Consider the following 15564-nt stretch of genomic DNA (forward strand, 5'->3'; position numbering starts at 1 on the left):
AATTATGTTCACTAGAGGTTCCCACATCGAAATCATCTATTTCTCCAGATCTCCAAAACGTTTTGGAAAATCATTCTTATTTGAGACTCCCAAAGGCCTCCTACCTATTCGTGCTCATGATCATGCTATTAATTTGATTCCAGGAAGTGTTCCCCCAAACATTAGGCCTTACATATATCCATATGCCCAAAAGAGTGAAATTGAACGTATGGTTGCAGAAATGCTATAGGTTGGTATAATTCAACCTAGTCAAAGTTCTTTCTCTGCTCCAGTGATATTGGTACACAAGAAGGATGGATCATGGCACATGTGTCCAGATTATAGGGAGCTCAACAAGCTTACTATTAAGGATAAATTTCCCATTCCTGTCATTGATGAATTATTGAATGAATTACATGGACCAATTTACTTCACCAAGTTGGATCTTTGTTCAGGGTATCATCAATTCAGAATGAAAACTGAAGACATTCCAAAAACAACATTTATAGCTCATGAGGGTCATTGTGAATTTTTGGTCATGCCTTTTGGCCTTACCAATGCACCTTCTACATTTCAAGGTTTGATGAATTCCATTTTCAAACCCTTCCTTAGAAAATTAGTGTTAGAATTTTTTGATGATATACTAATCTACAACAAGTCTTGGAAGGATCATGTTCAACATGTTGACAGGGTGCTCAAACTATTGGAGGAGAAACAATTATATGAAAAGAACTCCAAGTGTGTCTTTGGAGTACAAGAGGTGGAATATTTGGGTACTTAGTTAATTCATTGTTCATCATATCATCCTCAATATGATGGGCAAACTGAGATAGTGAACAAATGTTTGGAAATATATCTTCGTTGCTTTGTATCTGATAAATGGACACAATGGGTCAAGTGGTTGCCTTTGGCTTAATGGTGGTATAACACTTCCTTCCATACTGCAGCAAAAATGACCCCAATTATGGCACTTTATGGATATCATCCACTGTCCATCACATCATCTTTAAAAGAAAATTCTAAGGTTCAAGCAGTGGAAAATCACATTGAGCATCAACAAGAAGTTCTCAAACTCTTAAAGTATAACTTCACTTTAGCGCAAAATAGAATGAAACAACAGGCAGATCAACATCGCAGTGAAAGAAGTTTTGATGTAGGTGATTGAGTATTTCTATGACTACAACCATACAAACAAATGTCCCTCAAGCAAGCTAAGAAGGATAATAAATTATCACCAAAGTATTATGGTTCATACAAAGTGTTACAAAAGAGTGGTACTATAGCATACAAATTGGAGCTTCCTGCATCTTCCTGAGTACACCCATCTTTCCATGTTTCATGCTTAAACAAGGTTATAGGTGAGAAAATCCCAGTTCAAACAATATTGCCAGAACTTGACGAGGAAGGAAAAATCATATTGGAACCAGAAGCAGTCACAAAAACAAGAAATTGACAGCTACATAATTGATCAATTTTAGAGTATCTCATCAAGTGGAAGAACTTACCCACTGAAGATTTTACATGGGAGGATGAGAATTTTATACAGAAGCATCCAGAACTACTCAAGCATTGAGGACAACACTTTTTAAGGAGATGGGCATGTTATGTCCCTATACTACTAGTGTAACCCCTTATTATTATTAGTGCAACCCCCTTATTGTATTATTGTGCCCATATAGTTCCCATGTTGTTGTTATTATGCCCCATAGAAGCCCACTATTGTTATTGTTGTGCCCCTACAATATTATTTTTATGTAGGCTCTGATTGTATTGGGACCCCTTAGACTCCTGTATATAGAAAGGAGGTCTTATCATTTGTATCATCCAAGAATTATTCATTTGTGTAATGTAAAGGAGGTTTCCCCCTCAAAGAGGTTGATTTTTAAGTCATTGATAAATCATTTCCAGAGGACATTGTTCCATCCTTTCCTTCTTTCACAAATATTAATTTGTTTGTCTCTAGTCATATGTGTTGAGAAACCAGTATCAACAAACCATACATTCTTCTTTCTTTGATATTTTAGTGCAAGTGTCCATCACCCAGTTTTCTTCCTCCACACCTACGCATTTTGATTTTGTTGTGATTCCCTTGGGAGAGTAGTTAACCTCCAATCTTTAGCCAAATGTCCAAAGTTGTTACATTTATGACATTATACTTCATTCTGGATTTTAGACATTTGTGATTTATATCTTTTGACTTAGTTTTCGGAGAACCCACAGTAAAAACCATTTTCGTCAACGTTTCAAATCCCAACAGGGATCATCATCAGGACTTCTTGAATGTTGAACGTTTCATTTAGCTCTTCTACTATCAACATTCAAGAAGTCCTGATGATGGATCCCTACTGGGATTTGGAACGTTGACAAAAATGGTTTTTACTATGGTTTCTCCGGAAACTAAGTCAAAAAATTATACTTCATTGTTTAAATATCCAAACATGTCATAATTTTGCATGTGAACTTCACTAGAGTTTATGGAATAATCATTTCTGACAGACCATCCAAGCTTGTTTGTGCTCATATCATGGGCTTGGCAATTTATAGCATTATGTCCAAAATTTATGCAAGAATAATAGATACCAAAAAATTTGGTTTGATACCTGAGAGGGGGATACCTTTTTCATTAGAGAAATTTTGAGGTCTAAAATGGGTCTCCTAAGGAATATTATAAAACAATATTGGATATAATAAAATAATATTAGCTTACATAATCAAATTTAGAAGGGAAAAAATAAAAAACCACTTTTTCAACTCATATTTTCAACTTATCTCCCTACAATATTACTTAAAATTTGAGTAGAAGCACTCGTTGGATGTGGAATTTAATTCCTCATCTAAGGAGTACATGTTGCATACTTTTGATAGACCCTACTATACGAAAAATGAAAAATATATTTCTCGTTTTTTGAGTAGCAGGGTCCATCAAAAGTATGCAACATGTGTACTCCTTGGATGAGGAATTAAATTCCACATCCAACGAGTGTTTCCGCTTGAAATTTGAGTAAAATAGTAGGGATATGAGTTGAAAAGGCAGTTTTTTTTTTACTTTTTTACTCCAAAAATGGTGAATCATCTCCCATGGTTGGCATCATCATATTGAATCCTATTAGTTCTTATAAAGTTTATTTTGGTTGTACATTTTTGTTTTTGTTGTTTTTCCATGCTCTTGGTGTCTGGGATAGAATCTTAAATCTCTAACATTACCAAACCAAGAATCACAACGAAACAACCTTGGACAACGGAATATAAACAACCATAAATCGCACGTGCATAAAATATAGACAACTTTTTACAATTTTCAACCCAACTTTGTTATATTAATCAACATATAATACAATAGTCTAGGGCTCCCATACCATGGATAATGGCCCTCATACATCCACTAAAACAAGACACAAATCTAGGGCTTAGTGTCAGTTCATCGACAACCAATCTTCCCATACAAGATACACTGACCATCTTGCTGACGTAATGCCCTCTCTCAGCTCCTCTCATTCGTACCTTGTACTTACCCCAACCTTCAGCTCTCGATCTATAGCCACTACCTCTATCAATGCTCCAAGTCCATCTAGGCACTGAATCTCGACTATCCAATCTGCTCACTAGTTGTGCCTTAGTCCATCAAGGGTACAATACATTGAGACTCCTATCAAGTTGTTCACAGCTCCACTTGTGAACAACTCTCAATCTTCCCATTGTTTCTCCTCATCTACTTAGGGACTTCAACCCACTATGGTATTCTTGTGCTTCTCTAATGAAGACTTACATAGGGCACGGAGGGCTGCTACCTATCACTATAAGATGTCCATCTCCCATAATGAACATGGGCTAGGAGGATTGCCCATCATCTGTTGTAGAAGTCCTTCTCCATACAAATTTCTAGGGATTCTCAACTGCTCCTTTGGCTGATCAGACCTTGAGGTCAACTTCTTCCACTCTAGCAACCACCTAGGTCCATGAATATGGTGCACATCGAGCTCCAACTTTGGCACTATCACACTATCCTCCACCAGAACATAAATGCCCAATCACAATCCACACTTGGTCCACTCTCACACTTCCCTCCAATAGACCACGAGTGACAAATCCTACTATATCATCTGCTCCTAGTTAGGGAATCCAATCATCTAGGAAACCCCTCCTCTTGGCTTCCAACAAACTTCATCAAATTTTCCTCTCCAAGGACACCATCCAACTGCAAATCACATCAACTCAAGAGGACTAATATACCTTTGCTCTGCAACCTCCTGCTACTCCTCTTGACACATGCACCATTGTCAATGAACTTGATCTTGGGATGATTCAACATTTTCCTCTTCTAGGACCCATACACTAGCAATCAACCATCACCATGGAGTCATCTACAATAAATCGTTGTTGCCTCCTTGTCCTCGGGATCTATGCATTAACAGGACTGGTCAGGGCACACAACAACAACCCCAAACCATTATCCAAACATCGTGTTGCCCTTCTAGACTTGTTGCTCTCCTTCGATGCCCTTCAAGCCCTTCCTTGACATTATTATAGGCCTCGACATACCACACAAGGCACCTTACAATAGTCTTCCCACTACAACAAGGAGATTCAGTCGCATTTCCAAGGGTTACACCCTTTGTTCTCCTATGATGACTTCTTTAGAGGTTGTGGTTGGGTTATAGACCCTCACTAGGTCTCTCAACCCTCTTAACATACCTCCATACACAATTGTACCTCCATCTATCCCTGCAACCCATAATAGAGTACAAAACAATATAAAACAAGCACAGAATCACCCTCAACCTTACCTCTAATCTGCGACTCTGTTCTGCAAGGAATCCACACTCATAAATTGTCCAAATATTACCCTCCAAACATCATTGTTGGTTGTTACAGACCCTAGAAATCTACAACCTTATTTGCTCGAGAAATTTGTATCAAAACAGTCAAGAGACTCCTCCTTATACTCGTCCTCCTTGCTACCTCAGATCCGCTTCCATTTCAGAGATAATCCATGATGAGATTGATATGTTCTAATACATCACACACAATATTTATTTATAGGCATCAAGTGGCTCCAACGAATTTTTCCAAGGTTGATTTCCAATTGTCATAAGGTGACCAAAAACACTAGGTCATCCTAAACTTTGTGATACAATCCCACTCCACAACTTCAAAAATTAATCTCTCCAACCACAACTCGAACTCAGGTGATTTTCGTGCGTCGGATTCGTCTCGACGTGTATTATCATCCTTATCCATCACATGTTGAAATCTCTCCATAGTTTTGTCCTCGACATCAATGGGTGCAAAACCCCGAGCTTGGGTTTCAATTCCACAAGGCCACTTGTGGAGCTCCTTCCTCCAAACCCTCGATCCTTAAGGCTTGGAGTACCTCCCAAGCTACCAAAAATTAACACTCCCTCTTAGTAAGGAAGGCACTTCCAAGACAAGAAAGTAACGCATCACCATCCTGTGAGACTAGCCCATTTGGTGTCCATCACTGCAACATACTCTGTAGAAAGAACCCGACAACCTCGATATTGGCTCTGCCTCATCACATATGAACCTGAAGATCCCAAACCTCCATAAGGTTGCTCCCTTTGAGGCTAGACTCCCTTTGAGCCTATAGTATCTCCACTGGCTTAGTCCTACAAGCACGCATCCTCCTAGATGAAATACCACTTGAGTAAATCCCTCCAATCTAGGATATGCAACATCATGATCAAATGAAGAATCTAGCCTACCAACCAGTGGTCCATCACATGAAGCAATCTCGATCATGTTGATCTCACCCATGCCAAAGAATTCCTCGAGTTGTCCCAACCATCCATGGAAAATCAACGGAAGTCTTACCTACAACAAATTGTTGTTCACCAAGCTCTCCACCAATCCACCAAAATTCCCAGCTAGTCTCACTGCCAAGACATTCAAGACCACATCTCCATGTCTTCAGTTGAATCCTCTGCTCCATAATCTAGACACCCACAACTCTCTCTGAGTTGATTCGTTGTGCACACTATGATTCATTGTCCCTCAAAGTAGCTTAGATATGCTCTGATACCATGTTGTTTTTCCACGACCTTGGTATCTGGGATAGAATCTTAAATCTCTGACGCTACCAAACCAAGAATCACAACGAAACTACTTTGCACAGTGGAATATAAACAACAGTAAATCACACATGCACAAAAAAATAGACAACTTTTTAAAATTTTCAACCCAACTTTGTTATATTAATCAACATATAATACAACAGTCTAGGGCTCCCATACCAGGGATAATGGCCCTCATACATCCATTGATACAAGACACAAAAGTAGGGCTTGGTTTCAATCAATCAACAATCAATATTCCCATACACGATACACTGACCATTTGGTTGATGTAGCATGCTCTCTTAGCTCCTCTCGGTTTTACCTTGTATCTGCCTGGTCCTTCGGCTCCTGATTTGCAACTCTTGCCTCTATCAATGCTCCAAGTCCATCTGGCCACTGAATCTTGGCTATTGAATTTGCTCACTAGTTGTGCCTTAGTCCATCAAGGGCACAATACATTGAGACTCTTGTAAAGTTGTTCACAACTCCACTTGTGAAAAACTCTCAATTTGCCCACTGCTGCTCCTCAGCAACTTAGGGACTTCAACCCACTATGGTCTTCTTGCATTTCTCTAATGAAAATTAACATAGGGCATGGAGGGTTGCCACCTATCACTGCAAGATGTCCATCTCCCACAATGAACACGGACTAAGAGGATTGTCCATCATCTGTTGTAGAAGTCCTTCCCCACACACAAGTCTAGAGTTGCTCAACTGCTCCTCTCGCTAATCAAACCTTGACCTCAACTTTTGCCACTCAAGCAACCACCTAGGTCCATGAAGATGGTGAACATCGCACTCCAACTTGGGCACTATCACGCTATCCTCCACCATACCATAAATGCCCAATCACTATCTACACTTGGCCACTCTCATGTTTCCCTCCAACATACCACGAGTGACCATCTTCTCCTAGTTAGGGCATCCAATCATCTAAGAAACCCCTCCTCTTGGCTGCCAATGGACTCCATCAAATATGCCTCTCCAAGGACACAATCCACCTACAAGTCACATCAACTCAAGAGGACTAACATACCTCTCCTCCTGACGCATGCACAACTATTGATGAAGTTTCTCTTGGGATGATTCAACATTGTCCTCTTCTAGGACCCATCCACCAGTGATCAACCATCACCAGGGAGTCATCTACAATAAATTGTTGTTGCCTCTTTGTCCTCGGGATCTGTGCATTCACAGGAGTGGCATTAGGTGAATTTGAGGTCTAAAATGGGTCTCGTAAGGAAATTATAAGATAATAGTGGAAATAATAAAATAAGATTAGATTACATCATCAAATTTTAGAGGGAAAAAATAAAAAACTATTTTTTAACTCGTATTTTCAACTTATCTCCCAATGGCTTTATTGAAATTTCGAACAGTAACACTCGTTGGATGAATAATTTGATTCTTCATCCAAGGAGTACCCATGTTGCATACTTTCGATGGAGTTTGCTACACGAAAAATGAGAAATACATGAAAAACGTAATTGCAGTCACGTTTTTCATGTATTTCTCATTTGTCGTGTAGCATGGTCCATCGAAAGTATGCAACATGGGTACTCCTTGGATAAGGAATTGAATTTTTCATCCAAAGAGTACTCCAGCTCAAAATTTGAGTAAAAACTTAGGGAGATAAGTTGAAAATACGAGTTGAAAAATTAGTTTTATTATTTTATTATTTTTTAACCTTTTTTCTTTTTTACTCCAAAAATGGTGAATCATCCCCCATGGTTGACATCATCATCTTGAATCGTATTGGTTCTTATAAAGTTTATTTTGTTTGTACATTTTTCTTAGGAGACCCATTTTAGACCTCAAAATTCCCCCAATGTTAGGGCACACAACAATAACCCCAAACCACTGTCCAAATATCGTGTTTCCCTTCTATACTTGTTGCTCTCCTTCGTTTCCCTTCAAACCCTTCCTTGACATCGTTATAGGCCTTGGCATACTACACAAGGCACCCTACATCAGTCTACCTGCTACAGCAAGGAGAGTGAGTCTCCTTTCCAAGGGTTACATCGTATGTTCTCATGCGCTGACTTCTTTAGAGGTTGCAACTAGGATAGAGACCCTCACTAGGCCTCTCGACCCTCTTAACAAACCTCCATACACATTTGTACCTCCATCTATCCCTGAGGCCCAGAATAGAGTACAAAGCACTACAAAACAAGCACAGAATCACCCTCAACCTTACCTCTGATCTACGACTCTATTCTGCAAGGAAGCTGCACTCATAAACTATCCAAAGGTTACCCCCCAAGCATCCTCATCGGTTGTCACAAACCCTAGACATCTATGGCCTTATTTGCTCAAGAAATTTGTATCAAAACATTCAAGAGACTCCTCCATCTACTCGTCCTCCTTGCTACCTCAAATCCACTGCCACTTCATAGATAATCCATGATGAGATTGCAACTTAGGATATGTTCTAATACATCACACTTGATCTTTATTTATAGGCATCAAGTGGCTCCAATGAATTCTTATAAGGTGGCTTGCCAACTATCACAAGGTGACCAAAAACACTTGGTCGACCTAAACTTTGTGATACAAGCCCACTCCACAGCTTCACAAATTAATCTCTCCAACCACAACTCGTAATCGGATGATTTTTTATGCATCAGATTCGTCTCAACGTTTACTATCATCCTTATCCATCACATGTCGAAATTTCTCCACAGTTTTGTCCCCAACATCGATGGGTGCAAAACCCCAATCTTGGGTTTAAAGCCCACAAGGCCACCTATGGAGCTCCTTCCTCTAAACCCTCAATCCTCAAGGCTTGGAGTACCTCCCAAGCTACCAAAAATCAACAATTTTGAGGCCCAATACTTACCTAAAAAATTCTCTAATGTTTGGAATTGTTCTCCAAGAACCATCTTGTTGATCTTGAACTTTCTATTTTACTAGGAAACCTCTTTCCTTCTCAATAGATCCCCTAGTAATTTATGCATAAGATTTTTTTCCATCTTCCTTTTTTGTCGTGGAGTTTGAGCCTTTTATGAATGTTTCCTGTAGCTCAATCCTGTCCTGTAGCGGCCTTTGACTACTTATGAGCTTATCCAAAGTTATGGAGCTATTTGCAAAGTTATTTTAACATTTCTTCTTTGTGCTTCTTTTCGTAGACAAACTATCTTTGCTTCTAGATCTTCCCTTGCTTTGTTGGTTTTTTCCAATTCTTTGTTGAGTGATTCTTCAAATTTTTTGGCTTCTTCCAACTACACTTTAAGGTTGATGATGGTTTTATTCGATTCTTCATTCTTGTTGTTGAGGCTTCTAGCGTGTTTTTTACTTCTTTTAATTCAGCTTCCAAGGATTTGAAATTTCCTCTTTCAACTTTAAGATCTTTTATAACTCTGGCCATCTCATTTTGAAATTTGATCTCGTCCATCTCTTCTTTATCTCCTTCTTCAGAAGTTTCCTTTTTGTTTTCCCTAACCATGAATAGCGCTCTACCTATGTCATTTTCTTCGTCGCTATCACTTTCTTCTTCCGATGAAGAGTTGTCTTCCTTAGAGAAAAAAAAATCTTAAATCATTTCCTTTCACCTTGCTCGTTGAATCTTCTTTGACCCTTCTTCCCTTTCCTAGGTGCTTCATCTTTGTTACCAGAGTTCTTGTGAGGACATTTAGCTATGAAGTGACCCATCTCACTACAATTGAAACATATTAAGGGAAGTTTACCTTTGAACCTACTTGTTCCTCTTTTCAACTTTATTACAAAGTTAGCAATTTCCTCATCTGAGTATCCTTCTTCTTTGTAGTTGCTATAGCTTGGTCTTGATTCCTAATTGTTTTGCCATGTCTTCTTGGATACTATGAATGTTGATTCTCGGTTAGATGGACTTTCTTGTTCTTTCCTTATTTCGTATGTTGTAAGTATTCCATGCAATTGGTCCATGTTAAGATTTTCCTAATCATTTTTTTTCCTAGCACAAAGACTTCAGCATCGAATCTCTTTGGAAGAGATCTTAGAACCTTTTGGATAACTAGCTTGCTTTCCATTAGTTCTCCTAATGCTTCTGTCATTCACTATTTCATCAACACAAAGAAAGTAAGTTGCAATGTTTTCCTCTTCATTCATTTTCAGTTGCTCAAATTGACCTCGGTGGGTCTAAATCTTGGCCTCCTTTACCTTCTTGTCTCCTTCATATGTATTTCAAAGCTTGTCCCAAATTTCTTTTGTTAATTTGCAGTGCATTATTTTGACATACATAAAATTTGTCACACCAATCATGAGGGCATTTTTGGCTTTACCATGGCTTTTGTAAACCCTTCAATCGTTATCATCTAAAGGAGGAGTTATAGGTTTCATGTATTTGATCAACACTGTATTCCAAACATCAAATCATTGTGCTTGAAAATATGCCTTCACCTTTCCAATCCAAAATACATAGTTGTTCTCATTTAGTACAAGAATTCCTAACTTATTCCACTCCATAATCTCCTTCCAGTTGTTACACTGTTGGTGAAAGAACATGCTCTAATACCAATTGTTGGAAACACTGAGAGGGGGTGAAACGGTATTTCTTACCAATTAGTAAGACAGTAGACACAAGAATTTTTAGGTGCAACCCCCCTCCGGGACAAAAACCATTGAACGTTTTTCTAATAATTTATGAGTACACTAGTGCTTCAGCTCCAACTAAAAAGGAAAGCCCCAACTCCCTAGTACTCAAGAAAAGTGTTCAATTTTCTAGCTCTAATTGGAAGGACACTCCAGCACCCTGGTTTTATCAACAATTGTTGAAAGTATGTTCCAACGCCCTAACAAGCTCCAACTTTCCCTAGCACCACCCTACCACCTTGAAGTGTTTTCAAGCTCCAACCTAAAGGTGACTTCAACCACCTACCTAGCACCACCCAACCACACTAAAAATGATAAAGAATTTGACAACCTAATGTGGAGTAACATACCAGTGACAATGACCCATTTGCAAAGAATAGACTTCTAAGTATTGTGGGCACCCATACCAAGGACAATGGCCCACTTACAATAAATGTTGATATGACAATAAAATCTCGAAAACCCTTATTGCAAAGAGTGATACCCTTATCCAAACTTCATTTGATCAAACATAAACATCTTATTGTGTTATATAAACATATCCATACTATAGCAAAATTGTGACAGATACACAAGTAGATCTGCAAATCTAGTTTCTGCACAAGATGTGATCATGAAGCCCTACTTCTGCAACCAACTTCACAACTACACCTTTATCCCCTTGATTGTTCATGACATCAATGTACAAGATTACTTATAGCCACCCAACAAAAGTCTTCAACAATCTATCTTCAATACTCATCTTGTTGAGGGATATAAATTATGTCTTCAAACAATACCACTATATTGTGGCAGTGATAATGAATGATTGCAAACATACCTTAATTGATCAACTTTCATGTAAACTTCTTGTCTTTATGAGCAAATTTGTTACTAGGATGAATATGGTTTGAACTGTTGCTTGAAATTGTAGTAGGGTTGGCTCAATCTCTAAATAAGTCGGCTTCTTTCAGAGTTGTAGACGCATGTATACTAGGTTATGATTTTTATTTGAAACCAAGACCTCCTGAGCATATAAAATAATCTTTAAATCCCTTCAAGAAATAAGTTAATCCTTAAAATTTAAAGCTCAAATCCCTTGATGTGAATGGTATGTTGGCCAATGAAAGATTGCCACATCATCTCCCTATGGGGTTTTTCCCTACAAGATGGGTTCTTTATTTTCAAACAAGCATAACTCTCAAACCATGAGGCCTCTCATGGCATACCACATATCACCAAAATTGGCTTGACGAGGAGAATCCAACAAGAATGATCTTGACTCAAAAAACAATGATTTGCAATATCATATTGGTCAACAAAGACAAGGCATTTCCTGGGGTTGCTTGGATTGACATCAATGACAACCACATGGCAATTATTTGTTTAATTACTTATTGGGTACGGGAGGGATTGTTTCACTTTCAAAGGGAATTGGAAAGTTTCAATTCAATTTCGTCATTAATAGCAATGAAACTACTCCCCTTATTATCATTTGCATTCCTTTAATTAGAATATAAATCATTGCATTTTTTACATTTTGCAACTCCCTTTGTTTCGTTCCCTGCATTCATCCCATATTCATTTACACTTAATTTCATTACGTAAGAACTTAAAAAGTATAAACATGATAGTTTGAAGATTTCTGTGGAGGGTATATTGAGTCACAGTGTTTAGAATAAATCCCTCATTGGTCATTTTTGAATTGATGTTTCGTGTCTATAACAAGACTCGTCTCGAGTCTATAACAAGATGAGTCTTGTTATAGACTCGAAACGTCGATTCAAAAATGACCACTATGGGATATATTCTGAACACTATAACTCAATAATAGAACATCTTACGTTGAAACAACAATGGGGCCAATACTGGAAGGTTTTCATTTTCAACAAAGAAAAACCTAATTAGGCATTTATCCATGTTTCATTCTCCACATTTACCTAACTCTATTATAATTTTTTACTAGTTCATTTCATTTCTGCATTTGATTTTCAAAGTACATCCAAGTGCACGTAAACATATATTGCACGTAGAAAGATAAGGCCTTCATTAAAATGAAATATCTTCCAATTATAGATGTGAAGGTGTGATAACCACATGCAATGGATACAAGAGGGGAAGGTGTGATAACCATATGCAATGGATACAAGAGGGGAAGGTGTGATAACCCTATAGTGTCCTTGATATCTTCACAAAGTAGTTGACAAAGGCATATTTGTCAAACTCTAATATATGTAACATTATGGGAGAATGTTGTAGTAATGCTAATTCAATTTCTCCAACTAATGTTTAAAGGGAAATGTTAGAATATATGTATACCAAACTCATATCAAGTTTCACAAAACCACTTTAGTAAATTAAGTTAATTATAAATTAATTTGAGTGACTAATTTAAAATAGTTTGCATTTATGAAAATTCAATGTGTAAATAATCAAATTATGTAAATAATGGAAAATATTTGACATTTTTTTTTTACATAATCGGTAGTTGTTTATATTCCAAAAAAAGATTGAGGAGGCTGAGCTCCTGCATTAGAAGGCATTATGCCCGGGAAGCAAAGCAAGGAAATGCTACAAGAAAAACAAAATTCCTCTTTGCTCCTCTCATTTCTGACTTTTGGAAAACCTAAACAAGTATAGATTCTAATGAACTAGAATAATAAAAAATAGAATTTGCAGGGCATGCTTTGTCTACGTTTATATGACTGATCTGGTGGGCTGTGGACTCTTCTAGCTTGTTGTCAACATCAACGTTCCTTAGACTTGAAGAGCTGGTGTTGGGAACATTTCTTTTTTCCATCATGAACTTCAGAATGTTGATGGACTCCTGGGCATGGCTGCATTTGTTGGAGAGATCATTAAACTGCTCCTGGAGTGAAGAAACTCTGTGGAGAAAAAGATTAAGGTCGGCCTCATGCTTCTCGCTAGTGATTCGGGCATGAATGCCGATTTTGGTATCCAAAATCTTTTTGATGAGCACGGATTTGTTCCAATTCTGCTTGCAGATCGACGCAGTGGAAGTAGTCTTCACTTCTCGCCATTGAGGGAGGCCGAATTGTGTTCTCGATGCTTTGAGAGAGAAGAGCTCTACTAAACTGTTGAACCAACGAGGCTGGGAAAAGGGAGCTTGGTGGAGGAATGAAAGTGAAGAGAGAACGGGAGCGATGGCTCAGAGCAGAGGAACAGCTGGAAGCAAACGACAGAAGGAGCGAATGCTGCCAGGGAGAAGAGGAGATGCGAAAATGAGGGAGGGAGAGAGCGGATAAGTAGGCGGGTTCTGACAAGAGGTTTGACGAGGGGTTAAGGGAGAGGGGGGTAGAGATCATGGGAAAATGACGAGGAGGATCACGGGGGAGGAAAGGGCGGGGCAGAGCAACATGGGCGATGGGACAAAAAAGAGTTGTGCGGATCATTTCCAGAGATTCGGTGGAGAAGTCATAATGTTGTCGACTATCTAGGCGTATTTTAGCAGCGATCAGGACCTGAATCTTCTTGAAGACGCTGCGATTGTCAGTGACAGTTGATTTGCTGCAGGTCGTTCTGAGCATTGAGATGATTCTGATCATGGTAGATATTGTTGGGATTCGACTGAGTTGCATAGGAGATTGCCTATGGATCTGCTACAAGCTCTATTGGCACAAGTGTCGACCTCCTTGTTGAAGGTTCGAAGAACATGGAAGAAGCGGAGGTCAGTCATTTGTTGAACGAGAGCTTGACACCGGTTGATAGTTTGTTGTAGTAGCACATTGGAGGCATTTCGGTTGTGAACCATTAGACTAATGACGGCAGCCGAGTCGCCAGAGATCATTGTTGTGTTTATGCCAAGTTTTTGAAGTTGGACAAGCCCTTGGTATAGCGCTAAAGCTTCTGCCTTATTGTTGGAGTTGGAGAGGGGGCCTAACCCCCACTCATAAGTAACTTTGATATCTCCGTTGGCATTGTAGATTACTCCCCCTGCCCCTGTTGTTCCAGGGTTAGATTTGGAAGCACCATCGAAGAAGAGATAGCAAGTGTTGTTGTTTCTAAGCCAAGTTGAGAACTCCTCATCTTTCAATCTTACTTTCCAACTGTGACTAGCATTGTTGCGCTGGTTGTTGATGTTGCTCCCGCTCTGGCTACTATTGCTTTTATCCAACAAATAGCCTATGAAGTTCCTTTCTTCAACACAGGCAAGCGATATCAATTTTCTTTTGACTTTTAACTGAGATGGTTTCTAAAGTAAGACTCCTTGCCTTATTATATAGTTTCCTTGTGATGGTTTCTTCGTCTTTGAAGACCATGTGGTTTCTTGCCAACCAAATGTTCCACAGAAGAGAATAAGAGTATCCCAAACCCTTTTGGCTATATTGTTAGTCTTTTGTTACCACAGATAGTTCTTCTTCCAAAGGTGCAGAACTTCTCCAATAGAATTATGGGAGCTCCAAGGGAGATGGGCGTTGGAGGATATTTCTCTCCAACAAGTGGTGGCAAAGGGGCAGGCGACAAAGAGATGTTATATGGTTTTTTTAGCAGCTTGGCAATTTGGACAGCGAGAAGGTCTGGTTATGCCTCGCTTTTGCAAGTTGTCAAAAGTGAGGATTTTCCCTTTTAGTAGAGCCCAGATGAAAAATTTAATTTTTGGGAGGACCTTTGACTTCCAGACAGTTTTCCAATGTGTCCAAATGGGCATGGGGTGTTCACTGCTACAAATATATTGATGGGCAGCTTGAATTGTGTAATTGGAGCTTGAAGGATCCCAACAAAAACCATCAATACCATTTTTTTTAATAGCAGTTATGCTATGAAGATGCGCCTGGAGAATAGCAAAACTCGACTTTAGATCTATGGGTATAGCTGGAAAGGTCCATCCCGTCCAAATCTGAGATTGGGTATCCCATTGAGAAATTTGATCCAAGTAATGAAGCCCTATGATGTCAAAGAAGGAGAATTTGATCAGTTCCAGTTTGGCTATTGATAGGCCGTT

The sequence above is a fragment of the Pinus tabuliformis genome, chromosome 4_1 (assembly GCF_031772625.1).
Source record: "Pinus tabuliformis cultivar Carrire ecotype Pingquan chromosome 4_1, CPIR1, whole genome shotgun sequence".
Taxonomy (NCBI): Eukaryota; Viridiplantae; Streptophyta; class Pinopsida; order Pinales; family Pinaceae; genus Pinus; species Pinus tabuliformis.